At 40.6% G+C, this 23,767-nt stretch overlaps 2 protein-coding genes across 3 annotated transcripts in view; one reads left to right on the top strand and one right to left on the bottom strand.

Moving 5' to 3' along the window:
- The window catches only part of LOC125458669 (ecto-NOX disulfide-thiol exchanger 2-like), a 173,736-nt gene extending 155,837 nt beyond the window's left edge, over nucleotides 1-17,899 (bottom strand). Inside the window, exon 1 of the mRNA XM_048544111.2 lies at nucleotides 17,795-17,899. The gene's annotated coding sequence lies outside the window, so the exon portion shown is untranslated. The remainder of the gene's footprint in view (nucleotides 1-17,794) is intronic.
- Nucleotides 17,900-18,033: 134 nt separating this feature from the next.
- The window catches only part of LOC125458895 (ATP-binding cassette sub-family C member 5-like), a 171,241-nt gene continuing 165,507 nt past the window's right edge, over nucleotides 18,034-23,767 (top strand). For both annotated transcript variants that reach the window (XM_048544703.1, XM_059651474.1), the window contains exon 1: nucleotides 18,034-18,274. The gene's annotated coding sequence lies outside the window, so the exon portion shown is untranslated. The remainder of the gene's footprint in view (nucleotides 18,275-23,767) is intronic.

Here is a 23,767-nt window from a genome sequence, read left to right as displayed (position 1 = left end):
GACTACAAAAACAAAAAAAACACCATCCAAGAGCAAGCAGCTGGCTTGATCAGTACTGCATCCACAACAATAAGCATTTTCACCATAAGCAAGATGCAATGCAACAATTCAAAATGGCTGCTTCAAAAGTACATTTCAATTCTACAGTCTCTACCTCCTTGAAAAACAAGACAGGCATAACATCACCACCACCTGCAAATTCCTCTCCAAGCCAAATACTACCGACTTGAAACTATATAACCATTGCTTCATTGTCACTGTCAACATTCTGGAAATCAGTGACAATGCTGCAGGTGTACCTCCAGAGATAAACTGCAGCAGTTCAGGGAAAATTAGGGATTAGCAAGAACTGACATTGATAGTAACTCGCTCATTCCAGGAAAGAATGAAAAACATTTGCAAATTCTTTTCATAAAATGCAAACAAGCCTTTCGGAATGAGCCAAGGGTTTTCAGCTTCAAACAGTTGTGCTGGCCTTGTTTTCTTCACTTACATTACCTATGTGCATATGCCAGCAGTATGTATGCCTTACAGTACTGACTGCCTCCCAAAAATAATTCCTAGAGAACCCATCAGCCTGGTATTGAATTGTGTGGCTCTTAACTAGCAGCAATACTTGAAAAAAAAATTTATCACTGAATCATTAGCCCCTTCAAACATTATGATATCGTGAGAGAGACAGAGATTTGAATCCACCAGTTACGACTTTTTTTGCAAAACAGATGGCACAAGGCAAAAAGGCAAAGGTTCATTACGTACCAGGATTCATGTATCCAAGGAACAGCTATGTACCACATTGACAGTTAGTCTTAAAACATGCTCACTGAATGCAATACCATTTTCAAATTATAATTGTTTTGAAAATAGTGACTGTGGTTACATTAAACATTTTCAATCAGAACCAGGTCATATTACTATGCATATACTTTCCACTGCAGAGGAAAAAAGGTGCACGTATACTGAATACAAAGTAAATTTACACAGTTGCAATACTAGCTATGTAAATTTATTTCTACTCATTTCTGCTGACAACACTCAAGTTTATGTAAGCTATCCCGTGCTATCGGAATAGGTGATTTGTCAATGGTATCCTAGACATGAGTTCAAGCAGCATCAAAAGCCAGATTACTTGTTCATTTTTGAAAAAAATTTTGTATGCCAGATTTTAATTGGCTGTAAAATATTATACGATAGCCTGAGAACATGATAAGCTAACTAATGCAAGACATTAAAATTTTGTTTCAATTTTACAGTAATTGCCTTTTTAAAATTTGTGAATCATAAACTTCAAACATTTTGTACTCCCTTATTCCCTAAGTTATTGTTTGATCTTATACGAACAATTATGATGTACAGATTTATGATATTTTTCTAACAGCAAGGACTTTGAAAAGTGGGAGTGAGTGACTTAGTGCAACAGAGTTATGCTGTTTTGCTAAAACGGATGAGACATCGATGACAAAAAGGCAAAGGTTTATGATGTTCTGGGATTCATCTATCCAAGGAACAGGCAAATTAACATCTATTTTCTTCATATGTTAGCACTCCTTTGGTAATTCAAACTTCATTTTAATGCAGTATTTGGAGCTAAAGTCCAAAGTCTTCTTCCACACAATGATTATATCTTCCTTAAAGTCATCAGAGTCTTTTCCAAGCAAGTATCTCCATTGTCATGAACGCACTTCACACTTTTATCGAATGTGCCTGTTCAACTGGAATAATTTAGTTGTGTAACAAAGCAGAAAACAATATTGCACAACCAGAAAAGGCCTTATACATTTTCTTAAAAATCTGCATTTGCTGGACCCGAGGCATTGACTTTGCCATATCTGCACAGATGCTGCAAGACGTGATGAATTTCTCCAGCAATTTGAGAGGTTTTATACAATATGTTGTGAAACTGAGTCAGTTGACATGTGCTTGCATAAATGATATATTCGAATTCCCAATAAAAGAGCCAATGGAATTGTACTGCACACAACCTGGGAAATCAGTTTTCAGCTTTTGACCTGTTGTGAAATCATACAACTGTATGTAAGATAACTTGAAAGATTTAACGTGTTTGCCAAATACTTATGGTTGAGACTTCACAGTTGATTTGCTTTATGGTAAGTGTTTCCGTATCTGGAAAGTATTGACAAATTGTCTTCCAAACAATTGCCATGTTATCATTACTTAAATTTCCCTTGTACACACTGATGCTATTTATAGAACAATTTCAATTCTGTGGTGAGGGAAGAGAACTTTAAAACTACCAAACAATGAGACTGTGGTCTGCAGTCCGCTGATCATGTAAAATAATGCATGCTACAACCATGCAGTCCTACATTTAGAAAATTAGTTATACCATTGTTTTGTCGACAATTTTTTAAAAAATTAATTGCAGGAGTTTAGCAGTGATTTTTCTAGTTTGTTATATGTTTATGATAGTATCACCAGGAAAAAAAAATTGGACAAAAGCAAAGATATGACACAATTTGGTTGACATATGTCATGTTTGTTTCAGAAAATTTCTCAGTGATAAGCCTCCTAAAGTCCTCTACATATAATTGTGGCCAGTATACACAGATGAGTTTGTGTCTCACACAGTTCACCCAAAATATTCAAAACAGGTTAATTTGGACCAAATCTGTTCATTTCAAATATAATCATTTGTTCAAAGAACTCATTTGATTAGCTATCTTGTAATGTCTGGAATTAGCTTGGACATATATCAGCAAATTTGGAAGGTGGAGGAGGAGACTGACTTGAGAAAGAAGAATGAAACGGGAGATGTTGCGGGGCCAAACCCAATGCAAGTCAATAAGTATAATTTAATAAGTGACTAAGTCAAGACATAGGTTATGCGGAGTAGAGATCTGGTTGTGCTCAAGATTACGTAAGGTGCAAACTGAGAAACCAACCAGGACAGCACTGGAACAATCAACTCTAGAAGGTTTAAAAAAGGTATGAATGAAGGTTTTTGCAGCAGGGATGAAGACAGGTGATAAAAATTTGAAGTACGTGATCTTGGTGTTGGCAAAAAACGTTGTCAGAAGCTCAAATCAAGGAAAAATACAATACAAGCCTTGTAAATGGTCTGCTTTAGCCTCAGACATTGACAATGGAGTGGGATAGAGTCAGTGCACACCCATTGAAGAAACGTAGCTCCATACAAGACAGACCTGCCAAACAGACTTATGTTTATGTCCTTGAAGTCAAATATTCACTTCCTTTATCATTGGTCTGTGTAGTATACCATCTACAGGATATACTGTATAAATTCACATTTATTTCAACACCACTTTGAAGCCCTACAAATTTTCAGCAAAAGAAGGAAAAAAAAAGCAGCATTATTAAAACTTAGAAGATACAAATTCCTGCCAAATCATACATCATTCTACTTTAAACATGTATTTTTGTTCCTTTATTGTTGCTGGATTGAACATGAGTTGAAAATTTCAGAATTAACACTATTACCATAGAACAATATCCCAGAGCTCACTCCCTAACAGCACTGTCGGTGTACTTACACCAAATGGACTGTCGAAGTTCAAGGCTGCAGCTCACTACCATCTTCTCTCAGACAATTATGGACGAGGAATAAGCATTGGCCCAGTCAGCACCCACATCCCACAAGTTAATAACAATTTTGTTTTGTTAATATTTGTTTGAAGAAAAACTGTATTACTGCCTTCCCAGAATACTGAGGTAGGCTGACATTTTTCAAGCATTTTCCACACTTAATAAACATCTTTCCTTCAGTTTTCTCTAAATATACAAGTATTTTGACACTCTTATTCCATAAAACAATATTGCAATTTTTGCCCACTAATTATTCCACCATTTTGTTGGTGTAAATTACATGCTGCTTAAAATATCTTTTATGTTATGTTTTACTTGTGTGTTTGAATTCTTTTTGAATTCCTTCTGTGCTTTTGGCATTTTCCAATTTGAGTTGATACGACCAAGAAACCTGTAGTGGCGGTGTGGCCGATTAGAAAGTTGCTTCAATAAGCTGAAATGACCTGTTTCGATGATTCTGGAAGTTAGGTAATTTGTGTACAAATGTAATCTAGGTAATATCAAATTTATACATTGTTTTTGAGAAAAAGGATTGTGTATTGTGTTAGTATTATAGAATATCTGCTACATTTCTCAAATTGCACAGTAGACAAAGAAAACAAAAGAAACAAAATGAAGTTTGAACACTACGAGAAAAGGTCAAAGCTCTTCAAAGCTTAGTTTAATTTCCACATCTCATAATAGGCTGAAAGGCTGCAAGTCCAGAAGCTATCAGGAGAATTACTCATTGCTTTTCATCTACCCCAGTATCATTTGCCTGGAAAGAAATAAAACATTCTTTCCACATCCTGGGGTCAGTCTTTGACAGCAAGATCATATGAGTCAAGCTTCCTAAATAATGGCTTGATGCTGGAAATGCATGTCCCAACTCATAGACAACTGTTGCAAGCAAATTTCTTTAGGAGCATTCTTTTTCCTCATCATCACTTCAAATAATTTCACAGAGGCCAGTATCCATCAAATCACCCTTTATTTACACATGCATAGCACTTGACACTAGTCCAGTTCCTCAAGAGCCAGCTCTCAGAGTGAACAGGATATCTGATGCTCCTATTCTTATAGAATTTCATAGAATCCCTACAGTGTGGAAACAGACCCTTCAACCCAGCAAGCCCACACCAACCCTTCGAACATCCAACCCAGACCCATCCCCGTATAACCCACCTAAGCTAGACATCCCTGAATACTACAGTCAATTTAGCATGGCCAATCCACCTAAACTGCACATCTTTGGACCGTGGGAGCAAACCAGAGTACCCGGAGGGAACCCACGCAGACATGGGAAGCATGTGCAAACTCCACACAGACAGTTGCCTGAGGGTGGAATCGAGCCCAGGTCCATGGTGTTGAGGCAGCAGTGCTAGGGCTCCCCGACTGGACCAGATTAACAGCCCCAACCAGGGAATTCATATTCTATGAGGTCCACCTGGCTGACCTTGTTACAATCACAACAGACACTGCAGGACAAAGCAGTCCACCCAACTGGCATGACATTCTCAAAACAAAAATCCACTCTATCTACCAGAGTAGCAGTAACGTGTACCATCTTCAAGAAACACTGCAGAAATTCAAAGATCCTTACACAGCACCTTCCAAACACCCTGTGTTCATCCAGCTCTACACCGTGTTATCTCAGATTCTCTAGCATCAGCAGTTCCTACTGGCTCAGCTTTGGAACCCGAGATCATTTCATATAATTGTCTTTGGTCTTTCAAATAAATCAGTCACTTTAACTTCTTCGATCACAAGAGGATCTAACTCGAGAACAAGCATTGATATAGCAGTGAAAAATTGTATAATAAACTGTTCAAGAAGCAATGTATAACAAAAGATCCTCTTTTGGCTGGGCCAGCATTTATTGCCTATCCTAATTATCCACAAGAAGCTGCCTTCAAGAAACGCTGCTGTCCATTTGGTGTCGATACACCGACATTAAGGATAGTTCCAGATTTTGACCCAGTGACACCAACAGAATGGCAATATATAATAAGTCAGGCTGGTGAGTGTTTTGGTGGGGTCTTGAGGTGTACCCAACGTATCTGCTGCCCTTGAACTTTTGGACCAGATTTCAACCTTTTCAGTATCAAGCAGATTTTCCTTCTCCTGCACATTCATGGTGACAAATGTAAACACCAAGGCACTGGCAAAGACTGATGCACAGATGTGAAGATTTCCCAGCACACTTCTCCCTTTGTCATGACAAACTGGTAGAAAACAACTCTAGATTACAGTGACCATGGGCTTGGAAGAAGTTATCTAAGGAGCCTTGGTGAATTTCTGCAGTGCTCGTGAATGGTGCACACCACAGCTACTGAATGCTGTTGAAGGCAATATTGATGCAGTTTCAGTAACGTGAGCTGCCATGTTCTGGATGGTGTCAGGTTTGAGTGTGATTAGAGTTGCAGTCATTCAGGGAAGTGGGGAGCATTTCAGCACAGCCCTGCCTGGTGTCTCAGGTAGTGGTCAGTCTTTAGGGAGTCAGGAGACAAGTTACTCACTGCAGCATTCCTAGCCTGTCTTGCCCTTGTAGACATTGTGTTTATATGACCAGTGCGGTTGAGTTTCTAGTTAACGCTGACCCACAGGATGTTGGAAGTGGGTCATTCAGCAATGATAATTGAATGTCAATGAACAATTGAGTAGATATCCCCTTGTTGGGGATGATCATTTGCCACTTCAACCCAAAACTTGATATTGTCCAAGTCTTACAGTATTTGGTCATGTGGGAGCAAATTACTACAGAGGCTAGAATCTGTACTGATGGAGAGTCATCCAGGCTTGAAATATTAGCTTGCTTTCTCTCCATGGATGCTACCTGACCCACTGTGATCCCCAGCATTTTTTGTTTTCAGTACAGGTTGTTCACACTATAACCCATGTTTCATTAATGTGAATTTGGCTGTAACATGATTAATGAATAGTGACGCTGTTTGGATAACATGAACTTTCTGCTGTACAGGTACAGCGATTTCCCATAGCTATTTCCCTACAACGCAATTGTCTATTCCAGTTTTCTGTAGTGCGAGGTCACAAAATAATGCAACTATCACATTATAGAAGAACTACTTGTACTTGGACATGGCCTGTTTCAGGACTGTGAATGGTGTTGAACGCTGTGCAGCCATCAACTAGCATTCTATTTATGACCTTAAGATGAAGGGTGGGGTGGGAATGATCTTGGTGGAGGAGGGGTGGAGAATCATTCAGGAAGCTACGCCTAGGATGCTGCCCTGAGGAATTCCTGCTGGGATGCCCTGGAACAGAGATGGCTGACCCACAACCATCTTCAGGTATGCCAGATGTGACTTTAATTAGCACAGAGTTCCCCTCCCTATCCTATTTTCAGTGTCTTCAGTTTTCTTTGATGCTAAACATGACCAAATATGGCCTTGATGTCAAGGACAGTCACTGTCACCTCACCTCTGGTGTTCAATTCTTTTGTCTCCGCTGAACCAAAGCTGCAGTGAGGTCATGTGCTGAGCAATCCTGGTAAAAACCAAAACAAGTGTCGTGAGCAGGTTATCGTAAAGAAATTGCTGCTTGATAGCACTGCTGATACTGCTAGAATGGTTGTGATGGTCCTACGGGAAATGTTTGCCACTTGCAGTATTCTGGATGTTGCTATTGCAACAACAGCCCATGGTTTGCTTTTGAGATTTTCAAAGCATTTAAAACAACACTCGGCTTTCAGCATGTTACAAGTTAACCTGGATAGCCTCAGTTTGATGGCAAGGCAAAATGAGCAATTCAGACAGTGAAGAGAGATTTTCTTATTGATCTGATCATTTACCGCTCAACCTTGCTCTCCCCAGGGCTGTCTCCCTCTGAACTGCTGATGGGGCTGATTAAAAGCTCAAATCCCTACATTGCTGAGTAACTTGGTTCTAAGAGACATAGTAGGGCAATTCAGAAAGCCTTTCTTTGGGGAAGCTAATCCTGGAGTAGGTATATGCAGAATTATAACAAATAAGACCATGTGAAAATGCTGCCTACATTGGGTCTTGGAAAACTGGCCTGAACAAGGGACCTGTATAGGAAGAGTACTGAGAGAGATGAGCTTTTGCGCACATCCATTATACCTTTCAGACATAACCGAAGGAACTGCGGCGGCAATTGCTGTCACTTTATCTCATTATTCGAGCCTACCCAGTTACAAACTTTTCGCAGGAGCCACCTAGCCTGAATCCTGACTCTAAGGAAGGGGGTGATTTGACCCACATCAAGTCCACACCAACCCTCTGAAGAGCGTTCCATTCAGACCCACTCCATTCCAATAACCATGCATTCTCCATGGCTAATCTACCTAGCCTGCACATCCATAGGCACGATGGACAATTCAGCATGGCCAAACCATCCAAACTGCACATCTTTGTGGACCGTGGGAGGAAACTGGAACACTGAGAGGAAACCCAAGCAGACACGGGGAGAACGTGCACACTCCACACAGTTTCATTCGAGGGTGCAATTGAATCTGAGTACCGAGCACTGTGAGGCAGCAGTGCTAACCATTGGGCCCACCATGCTGCCTCTAGCAAGGTAGCCCCTAAATACTCTAGGTGGGGGACTTTAATATCTTTCACTGAGAGTTGGCTCATAAGCACCGCAACTGATCATGCAGATGAGATCTAAAGGATATAGCACCTACACTAGACTGAGAGAGAAACAATGAAACAGAAAAACAAACTTGACCTTGCACTCACCAATCTACTTGCAGCAGCTGCATCTGTTCAGACAGCGTCAGTAGAAGTGACCACTGTAGACCTTGTGGAAATGAAGTCCCACCTTAGCAATGAGGATACATTCCAACAGGTGCTGTGACATTATCACCATGTCGAATGGGATAGATTTTGAACAGATCAAGCAACAGAAGACTGGGCATCCATGAGTGTTATCGGCCATCAGCAGCAGAAATGTACTCAGCCATAAACTGTTATGGCTTGATATATCGTCCACTCTAACGTTACCATCAAGCCAGGTGACCAGCCATGAATCAAAGAGGAGTGATGGGGGCATGCCAACAGCACAGAATCTTAGAATTGTTACTGACCAAGAGAACATTCAGCCTATCGTGCCTGTGTTGACCCTTCAAACGAGCATCTTCAACTACCAACTTCCTGTTTCCCACCTGCCCCCAGCTAAGTTACCATGAATCCCATGCATGCTTTTCCCAATGTCCTTAAATCCTATCCATTAGAAGTTTCTCCAGTAGCTTCCCAACCACTGATGTGAGACTTACTGGTCTACAGTTTCTTGGATTATCTTCAGTTCCCTGTTGAACAGAGAAACAATATTAGCTACTTGCCAGTCCTCCAGGGCCTCGCCAGTGGCTCGTGAGGATACAAAGTTCTTGGTCACAGCCCCAGCAATCTCGTTTCTTACCTCTCTCAATAAACTGGGGTAAATACCATTGGGCCTTGGGTACTCACCACCTTAATGTTCTTTGATGGTCTTAATACCACATCTTTCTTGACTTCAAAATGCTCAAGCATGTTAGCATGCTTCATACTAATCTCACTATCCTCCATGTCTTTCTCCTGGGTGAATACCTGCACAAAGCACTCATTTGTGATCATAGAATCCCTACAGTGTGGAAACAGGCCATTCGGCCCAACAAGTCCACACCACCCCTCCAAAGACCCATTCTCTTACCCTTTCCCTATAATCCAGCATTTCCCACGTCTAATCCACCTAACCTACACACCCCGAGACACTACGGGCAATTTAACATGGCCAATCCATGTAACCTGCACATCTTTGGATTATGGGAGGAAACCAGAGCACCCAGAGGAAACTCATGCGGACATGGAGAGAACGTGCAAACTCCACACCAACAGTCAGCCAAGGGTGGAATCGAAACTGGGTACCTCGTGCTATGAGGCTTCAGCGCTAACCACTGAGCCACCATGCCGCCCCAATCTCGCCCACATCCTGTGCCTCCAAGCACAAGCTCCTTCCTTCATCCTCGAGTGGTCCTACTGATTCCCTAGCCACCCTCCTGTTTTTAAATGTGTGTAAAGAATGCCTTGAAATTCTCTTTAACCCTATTTGCCAAGGTCATTTCATGGCCTCTCCTTGCTCTCCTAATTGCCAGCTTGATTTCGTGCCTGATTTCTTTATATTCCTCACAGGCCTATCCAATTATGACTTCCTAAACCTTACATATACTTTTTTATTTTAAAACTTTCAATTGAAACAAAATTTGACACCACCCACGATGCTTCCAACAATTCCCTAGATACATACCATCTTTTCAGAGAATGTGGACAAATAGCAAGTAACGTTCTCACAACAAATGCCTGGCAATGGCCATCTCTAATAAGAGATCATCCAACCACTGCCCCTTGACATTCAATATTGGTACCATCACTGAATCCCCCTATCAACATACTAAGAGTTGCCAAATTGGATTCACCAAAAATACAGTGGCTACAAGATCAGGACAGAGACTAGGAATAGTGTGGCAAGTAGCTTAACTCCTGACATCTCAAAACATGTCCACCACCTACAAAGCACAAGTCAGGAGTATGTTGAAATATTCCCCACTCACCTGGAGGATGCAGTTCCAAAAACATTCATGAAGCTTGACACTATCCAAAACAAATCATCCTGTTTGACTGACACTGCATCCAGAAGCATTCACTCCCTCCACCACCGATGCTCAGAAGCAGCATTGTGTACAAGATGTACTGTAGAAATGCAAAGATCCGCATACAGCACCTTCCAAACCCATGACCACTTCAATCTGGAAGGATAAAGGCAGCAGATACACAGGAACATCACCATCTGCATCCTCCCCTCTAAGCCACTCAACAGCCTGACTCGAAAATATGTCATTGTTCCTTCACTGTCACTGGGTTGATATTCTGGAACTCCTCCCCAAGGGCATTGCGTGTCAAGCTACAGCAAAAGAACAGCAGCAGCTCAAGAACACATCTCACCACCATGTTCCCAAAAGCAGTGAGGGACAGGGAATAAATGATGGCCAGCCAGCAATGTCCATGTCCTACATCTGAATTAAAAAAAACTTGGCAGATGGAGTATAATATGCAGAAATGTGAGACTATACACTTTGACAGGGCAAACAGAGGAGCTGAATATTATTTAAATGGAGAAAAACTGCAGAAAACTTCAGAATTCATGGATTTGGGAGTCCACATGCATGAGTCCTAAAAGGTAGCAACAAGTTTAGTGTGTAATAGGAAATTCAAATAGAATATTGGCCTTTATTTCAAAGGGAAGGGAGTATAACATTAGTGGTGTTTCACTGAAACTGTACAAGGCACTAGTCAGATGACAACTGGAACAGTTTTGAGGTGCTTATCCAAAGAAAGATGCACTGGCATTGAAAGCGGTCCAGCAGTAGTTCACTGGGCTGATGCCAGTATGAAGGAACTCTGAGTAATAGGGTTGGTTGGGCCTATACTCATTGAAATTCAAAAGAATAAGAGCAGACCTTGTTGAAACCTACAAGATTCTTAGGGGATTTGACGGGGGTTGTTTCCCCATATGGGAAAGTCTAGGACCACACGGCATTATCTCACAATAAAAGTTCACACGTTTAAGACAGAGATGTGGAAGAATTCCTTCTGAGAGTAGTGAAGTTGTGGAATTCTTTATTGCAGGGGGTTATTGAGACTGGGTTGTTAACTATATTTAAGGCTCAGATAGACAGATTTTTAATCAATAAGGGAATCAACAGTTATAGAGATATGGCAGTAATGTAAGAGTTGAAGATTATCAGATCGGTCATAGCCATATTGAATGGCAGAGCAGACTTGATGGGCTGAATGGCCTATTTCTGCTTTTACATCTTAAGAGAAATAATTGGTTGAGGTGTTGTTATGGCAAATGAACTAGTCAACAGTGACTTCCTGTTGCAATCTCCATGTACTGCCTGTACCACGGTCCGCTTGCCAGCTCATCAGTATTCTTCTTTCATACTGTATTTTTTTTTCCCCCTAAACTTCTACTGATGATTTCAAGACCAAAAAAAAGTTTCTTTTTTACTGCAATACCCATGTTTTAGACAAGACTATAAAAGAGTTTCCACTAATTGTTAATTCAATGTCATAAACAGCTTTTCCCCAGTTGACTTTACCCTAACCTTTCATGATTAATGCCATCTATTTTTGCAGAGTATGCAGCCCAAATTTGGCAATAGGAACGATGAAACTGTCAGCATTCACCATCATTACTCCTCTGGAAACCACACACACACACTAACATAGAAATTCTGAATTTGTCAGTGATTTTGTGCTCTAAAGATTGCAACATGGAGATACACCCAGAAAGCAACCTCAAAGCAATCACGGAATTGAGAAAAGGCTTTCATTCCTAGTGTCAGCCTAGTGAACCTTCTGTGGAATTCCTCAAATACCATTATATTCTTAAGGAAACCAAAATAGTACACAATATTTCAGGTCCAGTCTCAGCAATGGCCTAAACAGTTGCAGTAAGACTTCTTAAACCTTTGTATTGCATTTCCTTTGTTATAAAGATCACGTCACAATGCTAATAAGGTGTTCCATAAAGGAACCATATACATGTATCCATGTGCAGTGGAACATAAAATGACAGTGAATAGTCCCATACTACTAATTCATAGAACCAATTAAAACCATAATCCCATTTACCCAACCTTGAGACCCCTGAACCATATTAACTCCTATTTCAATGTGAGCTTCCAAATCCCTTCCCTGACTTTAACCCTGCATCTATTAATAATCTATTATAACCTTACAACCCTTAGAGGTCTGCATTCTGCCATCTCCGAACTCTTGATGATCCCCAATTTTAAGTAATGCCACTACTGGTGATCATGCTGTAAAAGCCCAAGGCTCTGGAATTCCCTCCTTAAACCCCTCTGTACCTATATCCCTTCCTCCCTTAAAGATTCAGCTCAAATTTATTTTCTTTGACCAAGTTTTTGGCCATCTGCCCAAACATGTGATCCAAGTTAGGACAAGTTTCTTTTTGATATGCACTTGAGAAGCACCGTTAAAAGGGTGTTACATCATTATTCTAGCTAGCTAAAGCAGACTATTTACCGGTCAAATTAGAATTGGAGGTGGCACCAATTATTTATTAAAATAATTCTAAGCTGGTCCAACTCTTGTCTGGATATTTTAAGTCAGTTCAGCCCAATTTGGAATCATGCTTTGCCATGAACACAGTGCTACAAAAAGAACAAATGTTCAGCCAAATTACCATGAGAATTTGGCATTGTTTCAAATACCAAACAAGTTTACACTAGTCAAACTGAGAAGCAGTGAAACATTTTTGTCAATTTGTGAATTTTGATAAAGAAGCAATATATTTTATGCTTAACTAATGAAACTCACCAAGAATAATGGGTGAAATGGAAAAGATTAGTGAAGCGAATTCACAGCAATCACTGTAATTTATCTAGCCACTCAATCCAGACTACAGATAGTGGTGCTATGAACATTCACACTGAGAAACAACTTTTGTACCTCAGCAGAATTGACTAGTAAGCAGATGGTGGCATTCCAAAAAAAATGCCATGATGTAGCAAGTTGCCATGACAAACTTCAATGTTTTTAGTATGATATAAACAAACTGAACGGGGGTTATGGCTCATTTAAAAATTAAAAGTGGGGATGATGCCAAGATGTCCCAAACTTTCTGAACAGGTACATAAATATCATTGCAGCAAATGAACTAGGAATAAGAACTAAACAAGGGGCCACAGACAGACCAAATTTTCTTTTTTTTTCCAGAAGTGACCAAGATCAGGCTCCAGCTCCCTGTGTCAGGTTTTTTGCTGTTTGATGCAAGGCATGAAATTTTTAAAAAATGAGAATGCAAAACTATTTGCACACACATGGCAAACTCAGTTTCTTCTTCAATACCCACTAGCAACAAAAAACAATGCTTTGATGCAGAATATCACCACATCTGAATAACACACTTATAAGCTGTTATGAAAGTACCAGTGATGCTCTGCATTATTTCTGGAGAATGAAGGTCCTTTTTAAGAATTCCTTTTATAGCACACAAAGGGCTAATCATGGTTTTATATCCAATTATGTTTTGAACATGCTATTGCCCAGTCTCAACTTCTGAAGCACTTTTCAACATTTAAAATTGGAAACATTTTCAAAATTGACTAAAAAAAATTAGTTGAGAGCAAGCACTAATAATAATTCTTAAATTATCTTCGCATAATTATCAATTTTTGACAACATAATTCTGCAGAGGACCGTAACCACAAATACTTAGTGTCAGCGGGTCATGGTCCAACCAGTCCATGCCAAACATAATCCCAAATTAAACTAGTCCCAGCTGCCATGAATGCCAAAATGGTGAAAATTTAATGGCTCTTCTGATTATACTTGATTCCATTTCAACTTTAAAAAGACAAAGTACTAAAAGACTACTAAAAAATGACAACAATGTCCACTTGTACCTACCTGGTCTGAGAATAGCTAGTAACTTTAAACAATAACAATGAAAGCATAAAGGGAGTTAATGCTTTGAGTTGATTTTAGCTTCTTCCGAGCGAAGAGATAATAAAAATCATGATGTGTTTATGCTGTTACAAAGGGACTGATAAACAAAGATTGAATAATTCTCAACCTAAGAGAAGATATTTTAATATGCAGAGCTTCCTTCAAGACTTTTGGATGTCCGAAATTTGGATAGAGTAGAGTGCAGGAAGGATAAAATGACAAAGATGTCTTGGAATAAAAAGGCAAAGGAAGTGGCTATGATTTAGTAAAATGTGAAAGCAGTTGTCCAGAAAAAAGAATGAGGAAAGTAAATAAACGAAAAACAAGATTCAAACCAGCACATACCAAACATGAATCAAAAAGCAGGGACAAGTTCAACAATTTCAAATTGTAAACTCTACACGGAGTCCAGATGGAGCTATAAGATATCATTCTGAAAGAGGAAATACTTTCCTCAAACTAGTTAGAAGCTTCAAAGGAAAGTTGCAAAAGGTTGAAGACAGATATACGACCAGGAGAGCTAGGTGGCAAATTAACATGACAATCAGAAACTCAGACCCATGGTTGCAGAATGAACAGAAGTGTTCAGCACAGTAGTCACCCTGCATCCATTTGGTCTCTGCAGGGTAGAGGTGACTACAGTCTGATCAGCAAGTGATGTATACAAAATTGGAAGTAGTTCATTTAATTTATTTATCGATTCTATGTCCTAGCACAACTCACTGGTTGCAAACATGTTCTCTGAACTCTTCAAAATCAACAGAACACGAGCCGTACCTAATTAACCTGCTCCAGTATTACAGGGAACGAACATATTTTGTTAAAGCTTTCCGTCTAACCTGCATCAGGACAAGAATGCAAGCTCAAGGAAAAGATTTGAATGGCATAACAGTACTTCTGGGCCAGGAATCTGGATTCAGGACGCAGCAGTGTACACTAACATTTTTGAACAAGTGAATTAGAAATTATTTCCCAGTTCATTGAGAAAAATCAAAATTTGTACTGCATTACATAGTACTGATTGATTGGCAAGTGGATTCTAATTGGTAGAAGTGTTGCCATGGGAGAATGCAATCATTAATGACAGTTATCGGCATTGTTCAAATTTTAAACCAGGCAGCTTGACTTTGATTGTCAGGGCATTACATCCAGAAATATACCAGCTATTTGCTGTTACTTATTTTGTTGAATTGAAATGGCACTGAGCATAAAGTATTCTTTCATCAGTAAAGAACAGGGTCCCACGTATTAATATATGGAACTTCCAGTACACTGCAAGTATGACTGACAATCACAATTTGGTTGTCATTGTAAATCTTTGTACAATCAACAAAAATGTTCAAGCCTCACTCAATTTTTTAAATTTTCTAAGCATTTAGGGAACAGTGTTACTAGGTGCTTTCTGTATGACAATTCTTGACTTGCCAACTAATCAGCACTCTTTCTTCCTTTGATACAAGTTGTTGTTATGTTTGAAATTTCGTACTGTTGTCTTCCATGCATTAGGACAAATGCAAAGGATTTCATCCGAATGGCACTTATTTCAAGCAATATTCAAGTTTTGCATTTGCAAACTATAAATAAATTGCTTATTCACTTAGGATTGAGAGGGGTCTTTGGCAGAACGGGTAGGCTTGGTACAAGGCCAGGTGTCACAAACTGTTATAATTGCATGTGAGAAGTGGATGAACCGATTGAGTGGACACTGTAGAGAGAACAAAACCTTCAGCATGCTGACAGTAGACAGGACGATGTATTTGGTGACAGCAGAAGTGGCAAAGCATAGTCCTTTGAATATGAAAGTTGGTGCATGGAAAGAGGACAACAGGTATCTATTGTCCTCTGGGAAAGAGGTGACCGTAGAAGTGCAGGAAATAGGTTAGACACGGCTGAGGTCACAACAAACCAGTGGCTGGCTGGCTGGCTAACGGGGAGAAGCCTTGCTCGAGGTAAAGGTAGACGTACCAGAAATGTTGTATCAGTGATAATGGCAACTGCAGATGCTGGAGAATCCAAGATAACAAAGTGTGGAGCTGGATGAACACAGCAGGCCAAGCAGCATCTCAGGAGCACAAAAGCTCACGTTTCAGGCCTAGACCCTTCTTCAGAGAGGGGGATGGGGAGAGGGAACTGGAATAAATAGGGAGAGAGGGGGAGGCGGACCGAAGATGGAGAGTAAAGAAGATAGGTAGAGAGGAGAGTATAGGTGGGGAGGGGATAGATCAGTCCAGGGAAGATGGACAGGTCAAGGAGGCGGGATGAAGTGGTAGGTAGGAAATGGAGGTGCGGCTTGAGGTGGGAGGAAGGGATGGGTGAGAGGAAGAACAGGTTAGGGAAGCAGAGACAGGCTGGGCTGGTTTTGGGATGCAGCGGGGGGAGGGGACAAACTGGGCTGGTCTTTTCGGCTTGGGAACCCTGTAGCCCAATGGTATCAATGTGGACTTCACAAGCTTCAAAATGTCCCCTTCCCCCACTTCATCCCAAAACCAGCCCAGCCTGTCTCTGCTTCCCTAACCGGTTCTTCCTCTCACCCATCCCTTCCTCCTAGCTCAAGCCGCACCTCCATTTCCTACCTACCACCTCTCCCGCCTCCTTGACCTGTCCATCTTCCCTACTGACCTATCCCCTCCCTCCCTCCTCACCCATCTTCTCCTCTATCCCGCCTCCCCCTCTCTCCCTATTTATTCCAGTTCCCTCTCCCCACCCCCCCTCTCTGATGAAGGGTCTAGGTCCGAAACGTCAGCTTTTGTGCTCCTGAGATGCTGCTTGGCCTGCTGTGTTCATCCAGCTCCACACTTTGTTTATCTTATATCAGAAATGTTGTTGGTGGAAGCCTACATCATCAAGACGTGACAGAAAAAAAACTGGCAAGGCATAAGTAAGTGCAGTCAAGTAAGCTGAGTATCGGTGGGGTCACAATGAATATTAGGAGACAGTCAGTCAATATCCAGAGAGAGAGAGAGAGAGAGAGAAGTCGAGCAAGAGAAATGTCAGAGACAGACCATAGCATTATCACTGATATTAAGACATGGGTGGATGCTATAAGTTAAGTTTTTCTGTTCCATAGAAGAGTAGGAAACAGCCCCGATACACAATCTGCTTTTTGTTTCACGATTTCTTTGTCTTTGAATCTCTCCCACCCTCACCCCTTATTTCCCCCCACCGTTACATCGACATCGATTGCTTCCTTAAGTTCATGTTCAGTATTACACTCTCCCGCACAGATGTTTCCAGACGTGTGCTGTCCAGCACTGTTTCCATTCCAGATTTACAGCATCCGCAGTATTTGCTTTTTCTCTACGTTAACCGTACTACCTTCCTCGCGGATACAATCCGCCCTGCGGGCCATTGCCAAATTATTCCCTGATTGATCCACTTGCACTTTCAAATTCTAACGAAAACAAGAATGAGCCACCAGACACAACAGTGCGCTGATTCATGACTCGGATGACCACCGGCTCCAGTTCGCCGCGAAACAACCAACACTTTCCGACAGGAGGCGCTTGGAGTTATCCGCTGACGCGATGTAAAAACTCAGAACAATTAAACACCAGCCAGATAGTTTCACACGTTGTTTGAAAGGGAAGAGGAAAGACCGAGGGTGGTGATAAAATATAGTCCATTATTGAAAGCTATGTAAGCAACCATCAAAAAAAATCATTCGCTACATTAAGAAAAATAAAGCATCAGAAGTAAATGGACTGAAAAGTAACAAAGCACGCACATTATAATGACAAATCACTTTTTAAGCCACTCACTGTTCACTGGCTGTTGCTGCAGCTCGTAACCCTACGGACAGTTCCGCGTTTCCATGCAGCGAAACGACAAGGCTGTGAAAGCACAAGATGGCCCACACACCAACCTGCATCATGTGACCAACAGGCGGGAGGCGTGTCCAAGTACAACAGCCAAAGCTGCACAGCTAAGCGAACGGCGCAGGCGCACTACTGCGGGGGCATGCTGGGAATGTGTCTGGTTACTATGGAGACGACTTGTGGGGTGCGTTCGATGAGGGGTCGAGGTGTACAATCTATCTGGACATGTTTTCAGTGGACGCAGAGTTTGAACGAATGGTTCCTGTTTCGTTAATCTTCATTATATTTATTTTGTTCGTACTAAGTAATTTTTTGTTGTTGTACATGATTCCGGTAAACATATACAACCGCTCGCCTCTGACTTTGCGAAGGGGGACGTAAATAAAGTGGAAATTGGAATTCACCTTGTTTATTCCTTCACAGGTAAGGGATCTATCTCCTGTATAGAATTTATGTATAAACTTGTTTTGCGATAGCAAAAAATGATTAATGCAGTTGAATGTCTGGACTTTATGTTCCTTTCTGAGACTTGCGAGCACCCCGCTGTCCGTAAAATGCTACGGACATTAATATAAATAACCAATCGTTCAGATTATTGATGTAGGGTTTCGTCAGTTTATGGAGTGGCTTTCTGCGAAGTAAAGTGAGACGTTATTGCGATTTGAATTAAGATTAATGTCCGGGCGTAATGCAGGTTTTTTAAAAGTAATTCATTTTTACTCCTTTAAATACGCTTTTTGAAAACTTAGACTGATCTACTTGAAGGCTATAAGCACACTAATAGGTGTCTAGTTTTGCCAGAGTTTTTTGGAGGATGTTTGCATGACATGCAGCAAGAATAATATGTAAACTATAGAAAAAATATCGTCTTCTGAGCGATATTAATAAACAAATGTTCACGTGTTTAAACCAAAGTTCAGAAGCTCAAATAGTTGAATAAATAGAAAGCATTCACAGATTTGAAGCGGAGATGACTATTGAATGATACTTATGTCGTCTTGCAGTCTCGACTAATTATCTCAGATATTTCTAGAATTTCTTTTCGTTTAGCCTCAGGTATGACGAATCTAATAATTTGGTTAGCGATTCGAAGTAGGGGAGGTTTCTACAGAGCCAAATGTGTATCAGCGAGAGTATCATCTTGGTTTCCCGAATGTGAGCTTAGGTTGAGGTGGCACAGACTATCTAGAAAGTCTTAACTTTTAATATTACCAAGAAAAGTTCTTTAAAAATCTCCTGATGCTGTTTAGGGACACCACCGCTTATACCTACATCAATTTTTCAACATTGTCATTCTAATTCGCAAGTATAAAACAACCTGGCCTTGCAGTGTAACAAAGTGTGAAGCTGGATGAGCACAGCAGGCCAAGCAGCATCTCAGGAGCACAGATGCTGATTTTTCGGGCCTAGACCCTTGATCAGAGAGGGGAATGGGGAGAGGGTTCTGTTCCTCTCATCTATCCCCTCCTCCCACCTCAAGCTGCACCTCTATTTCCTGCCTTCTTGACCTGTCCGCCCTCCCCACCTATACTCTCCTCTCCACCTATCTTCTCCTCTATCCATCTTTGGTCCACCTCCCCCCCCCCTCCCTATTTATTTCAGAACCCTCTCCTCATCCCCCTCTCTGATGAAGGGTCTAGGCCTGAAACGTCAGCTTTTGTGCCCCTGACATGATGCTTGGCCAGCTGTGTTCATCCAGCTTCACACTTTGTTATCTTGGATTCTCCAGCATCTGCAGTTCCCATTATCTCTGGCCTTGCATTAGTGGCATTGCGAGTAAATTTAAGAGTCCATGAATTAATTTCTCAGAGAACGTTTCAGATAATTAAAGATCAGCATAGAATTTCACAAGATACTAAATATTCTCTACTGCATGACTCCTCGACTAAAAGAAATGTGCCATAGAGGTAAAAATATGTAATCCTGATCCAAAACATTGAAAGGAAAGGAGTGATGTGAGTTCAAATTCCACCTGTTCCAGAGGTGTGTCATAACATCTCTGAATAGGAGATAAAAATGGAGAATTTGTGGGACTTATGAGTGAAAAGAGCAGTAAGACTGAGTGATTAATTAAGTTTGTCTTGTTTTTTGTTTCAATGATCCAATTGTTTGGATCTGGATTGACATTGATAGCAGCAGATGATTGCCTAAAGATGAAGATTGGAAACTGCTATTTTCAAACAGAAGATTGTGCTTGAAGTTTCTTTGGAATAGAATAGCCCAAACTGGATAAAAGTATCAGGATTTGATTTTCCACCAACATTTAGCTGAACCTTGCAATTAATGGGGAAAAAATAATGAATATGTGGCTCAAGAATATATCTTTACCAAGAAACAAAATCAAGGTATTGCATTGGCACTGTTGCTTTCCAGTAGAATTAAAGTATTCTCTGACGCAGAGACTCCTAGTGGAGATGGTCTGGAAATTCCACCAACATTTATGGACAGAATACATACCTAATAAACAGATGTGAGGCATTGTCAGATTTTGATAAGAAAGTAGGATGCACACTCTATCAAAGAATACATAACGGAATTTAACAGACTATGTGCAAGTTTGCAATAATTCTACTTGGAGATTAGCCTTAAATTGTTGGTCTTTGCTAAGATATGAATTAGTCTCCTGTATTAATTAGAGCTTTATGTTCAGGCAAAAAACACACTTTTAGAAACAAATGTTATAAATCTTAAAATATTCTTTGGAAAGTGTTCATTCTTGGTGACCTGAATGGCTCAAGGAGCCATTCAGCAGTAACACTGAATGGAGGATTAATTGGAGGTGGCAATGTGCAACTGCAGTGTCCAGATACAGGCCAAATGTCAATATGAAAGAAGAATAACCCAAAAGTTGAAAGGATAGATATAGTCACCTGCTTCAGTTTTGAGGTTACAGCATTTTGATGTCTTTAAAATGTGGTGATTCCCTGTAAAGTTGTTGAAGCAGGCAACTTTATCAGTACTGACATTGTCAAATGAAATAACCTTAATTTTGAGCAGAATGTGTACAAAAATGGGCTTAAATGAAACTTGACATGGAACACGATAAGACAATTGTTTTGGAAAGTCATTGGATATTCAGTTCACACAATCCATTATTGTATCCCTTTAAAAAAACAAAATTCTCTAGTCAAAATCAAAGTTCAATTTAAATAAACTGAATTGACATCAGGAGATGTGGCAAGAAAAGAATGAATTATCTTCAAACTACACTGGCAATTTGATCACCTATCTTCACTCATGTTCAAAATTCTACTGAAGAATGCAGGAATAGTGCCTGATGAATATACTAATCGTGGAAGTGCTCAACAATTAAATCTGACAAATGTAAAACATATAGGATATTATTACAACTCAGACTGAGCCTCCCATTCGCAACGCACTTTAATGAAGTTGTAGCAATGGATTTGAAAGTATGGATTAAGAAAAATAATATTTTTATCTTGCACTTTATAGACGTAGGAATTAGATTTATTGAGTCTACTATAACATGCAGTAAAGAAAAATAAAATAATATTGGATAAGATAATGGAGAAATTGTTAAGAACTGGACTGGGAACACCAGATACATTCCTGACTGACAATGGGGAAATTTGCTGGTGACGAAATTAGGGATACACAAAAATGTGGATATTGTCTCAAGCTCAACTAGGACCTAGCCAACAATGCCCACATCCTATGAGTAAATAAAAAAAAAGTTTGTGCCTTTGGAAGACTTTTAAATTACTTTTTATATCAGCTCCCAGTTTCTTCTCATATCTTCTGTTTGCTTTTCTTTGTTTTTGTTTTCAATTTCCTTCTGAACCTTGAATAATCCATTCAGTTCTCAGTTATATTATCTACCCAATGACTGATGTCAGTGCATTTCTTCTGCTGTATCTTTATTTTTATTCATTTTGTAATCCAGAAAACAGTAACTTTGTTTACCTTTCCCCTTCATGGGAATATACCTTGACTCTGCACGAACTACCTCTTCTCAAAAGCCAACCCGTGATCAGTTACCATTTTGCCTGACAATATTTGGAGTGATCCAGATAAATTACCCCACAGAAATAGGCTCTGGATTGCTCCTTGACCTCCTCAGTGATATTCTTAATTCTTGTGGTATAATGATAACTCTCTCTAAATTTCTTCCACTAACACTTTTTATTTGATGCATCTCATTCCCAAGAGCCAGGTTTCTCAGTGCCTCCTTTCTCATTCAACTGGAAACATGCTATTATGGAAAATATTCCTTTCCAGGCTCTGGCACTTTGTTCCTGTCTGCCCTTTACACTATTATCCCAGTCCAAATTAAAAGATTAATGCTCCTTATAACTACTCCATAATTCTCCATAATTTCATTGCAAATTTGTTCCTCCTACATATTTCATAATAATTGATGAACTGTTGCCTACAGGATGCAAAGAAATTGAACTTTTTGCTTCTGCTTCCCTAACCTTAGCCAAATAAATTGTGTTCTCAACCCCATTATGTTCTCGATCTTTTTTCTTCTTTGAGATTTTTTAGCGATTGGTACAACTGAATGGCGTGCTGGGCCATTTCAGGGAGCAATTGAGAGTCAACCACATTGCTGTGGGCCTTGAGTCCTTTGTAGGCCAGACCAGGTGAGGGTGGCAGATTTCCTTTCCTGAAGGACAATAGTTGTACCGATCGCTACAAAGTCTCAAAGAAATGAAACTGGGCAGATCACCTAGCATCGACAGAGGCACCAGAAAAGACAACGGCAGAAACAGCCCTGTCAAGGAAGTCCTTCTCACTAGTAGATTGGGAGAGTTGTCTCACAGACTAGTTAAGCAACAGCCTGACATAGTCATGCTCACAGAATCATACCTTACAGACAATGTCCCAGATACCATCATCACCATCCCTGGAAATGTTCTGTTTTACCAGCAGGGCAGACCCAGCAGAGGTGGCGGCTCAGTGGTTTACAGTCAGGAGGGTGTTGCTGTAGGAGTCCTCAACATTGTCTCCAGGCCCCATGAAGTCTCATGGCTTCAGGTAAAACATGAGCAAGGAAACCTCATGTTGATTACCACATGCCATCCTCCCTGAGCTGATGAATCAGTACTCCTCAATGTTGAACAACACTTAGAGGAAACTCTGAGGATGGCAAGGGCACAAATGTAGTCTGGGTAGGGGATTTCAATATCCACCATTGAGTGGCTCAGCAACATTACTACTGATCAAGCGGATCAGGTCCTAAAAGCTAGACTGGATCTGCAGCAGGTGGTGAGTTAACCAACGAGGGAAAAACATACTTGACCTCATCCTCACTAATCTGCCAGCTGCACTTGCATCTCTCCATGACAGTATCTGTAAGAGTGACATTCGCACTGTTCTTTTGGAGACAAAGCCCCGCCTTCACATTGGGAATAACTTCCATCGTGTTGTGTGATACTGTCACCATGTAAAATGGGACAGACTTTGCATAGAAATAGCAACTCAAGACTGAGCATCCATGAAGTGCTGTGGGCCATCAACAGCAGCAAAATTGTACTCCAGCACAATCTGTAACCTCATGGCCTGGCATATCCCCCACAGAACCATTATCATCAAGCCAGGGGATCAAACCTGGTTCAATGGAAAGTGTAAGAGGGCATGCCAGGAGCAGCACCAGCCATGCCTGAAAATGAGATATCAACCTGGTGAAGCCACCAAACAGGACAAATTGCACGCCAAACAGCAAAAGCAGCAAGTGATAGGCAGAGCTAAGCGATCCAATAACCAATGAATCAGATCTAAGCTCTGCAGTCCTACCACATCCAGTCTTGAATGGTGGTGGATAATTAAACAACTCACTGGAGGAGGAGGCTACACAAATGTCCATATCCCAAATGTTGGAAGAGCCAAGCAAATGCGTGCAAAAGATAAGGCTGAAGCATTTGCAGCAATCTTCAGCCACAAGTGTGAATTGGA

Source organism: Stegostoma tigrinum, chromosome 15 (genome assembly GCF_030684315.1).
Source record: "Stegostoma tigrinum isolate sSteTig4 chromosome 15, sSteTig4.hap1, whole genome shotgun sequence".
NCBI classification, from domain to species: Eukaryota; Metazoa; Chordata; class Chondrichthyes; order Orectolobiformes; family Stegostomatidae; genus Stegostoma; species Stegostoma tigrinum.
Note: the sequence above shows the minus strand (reverse complement) of the source record. Positions and strands in the feature narration are given on the sequence as shown.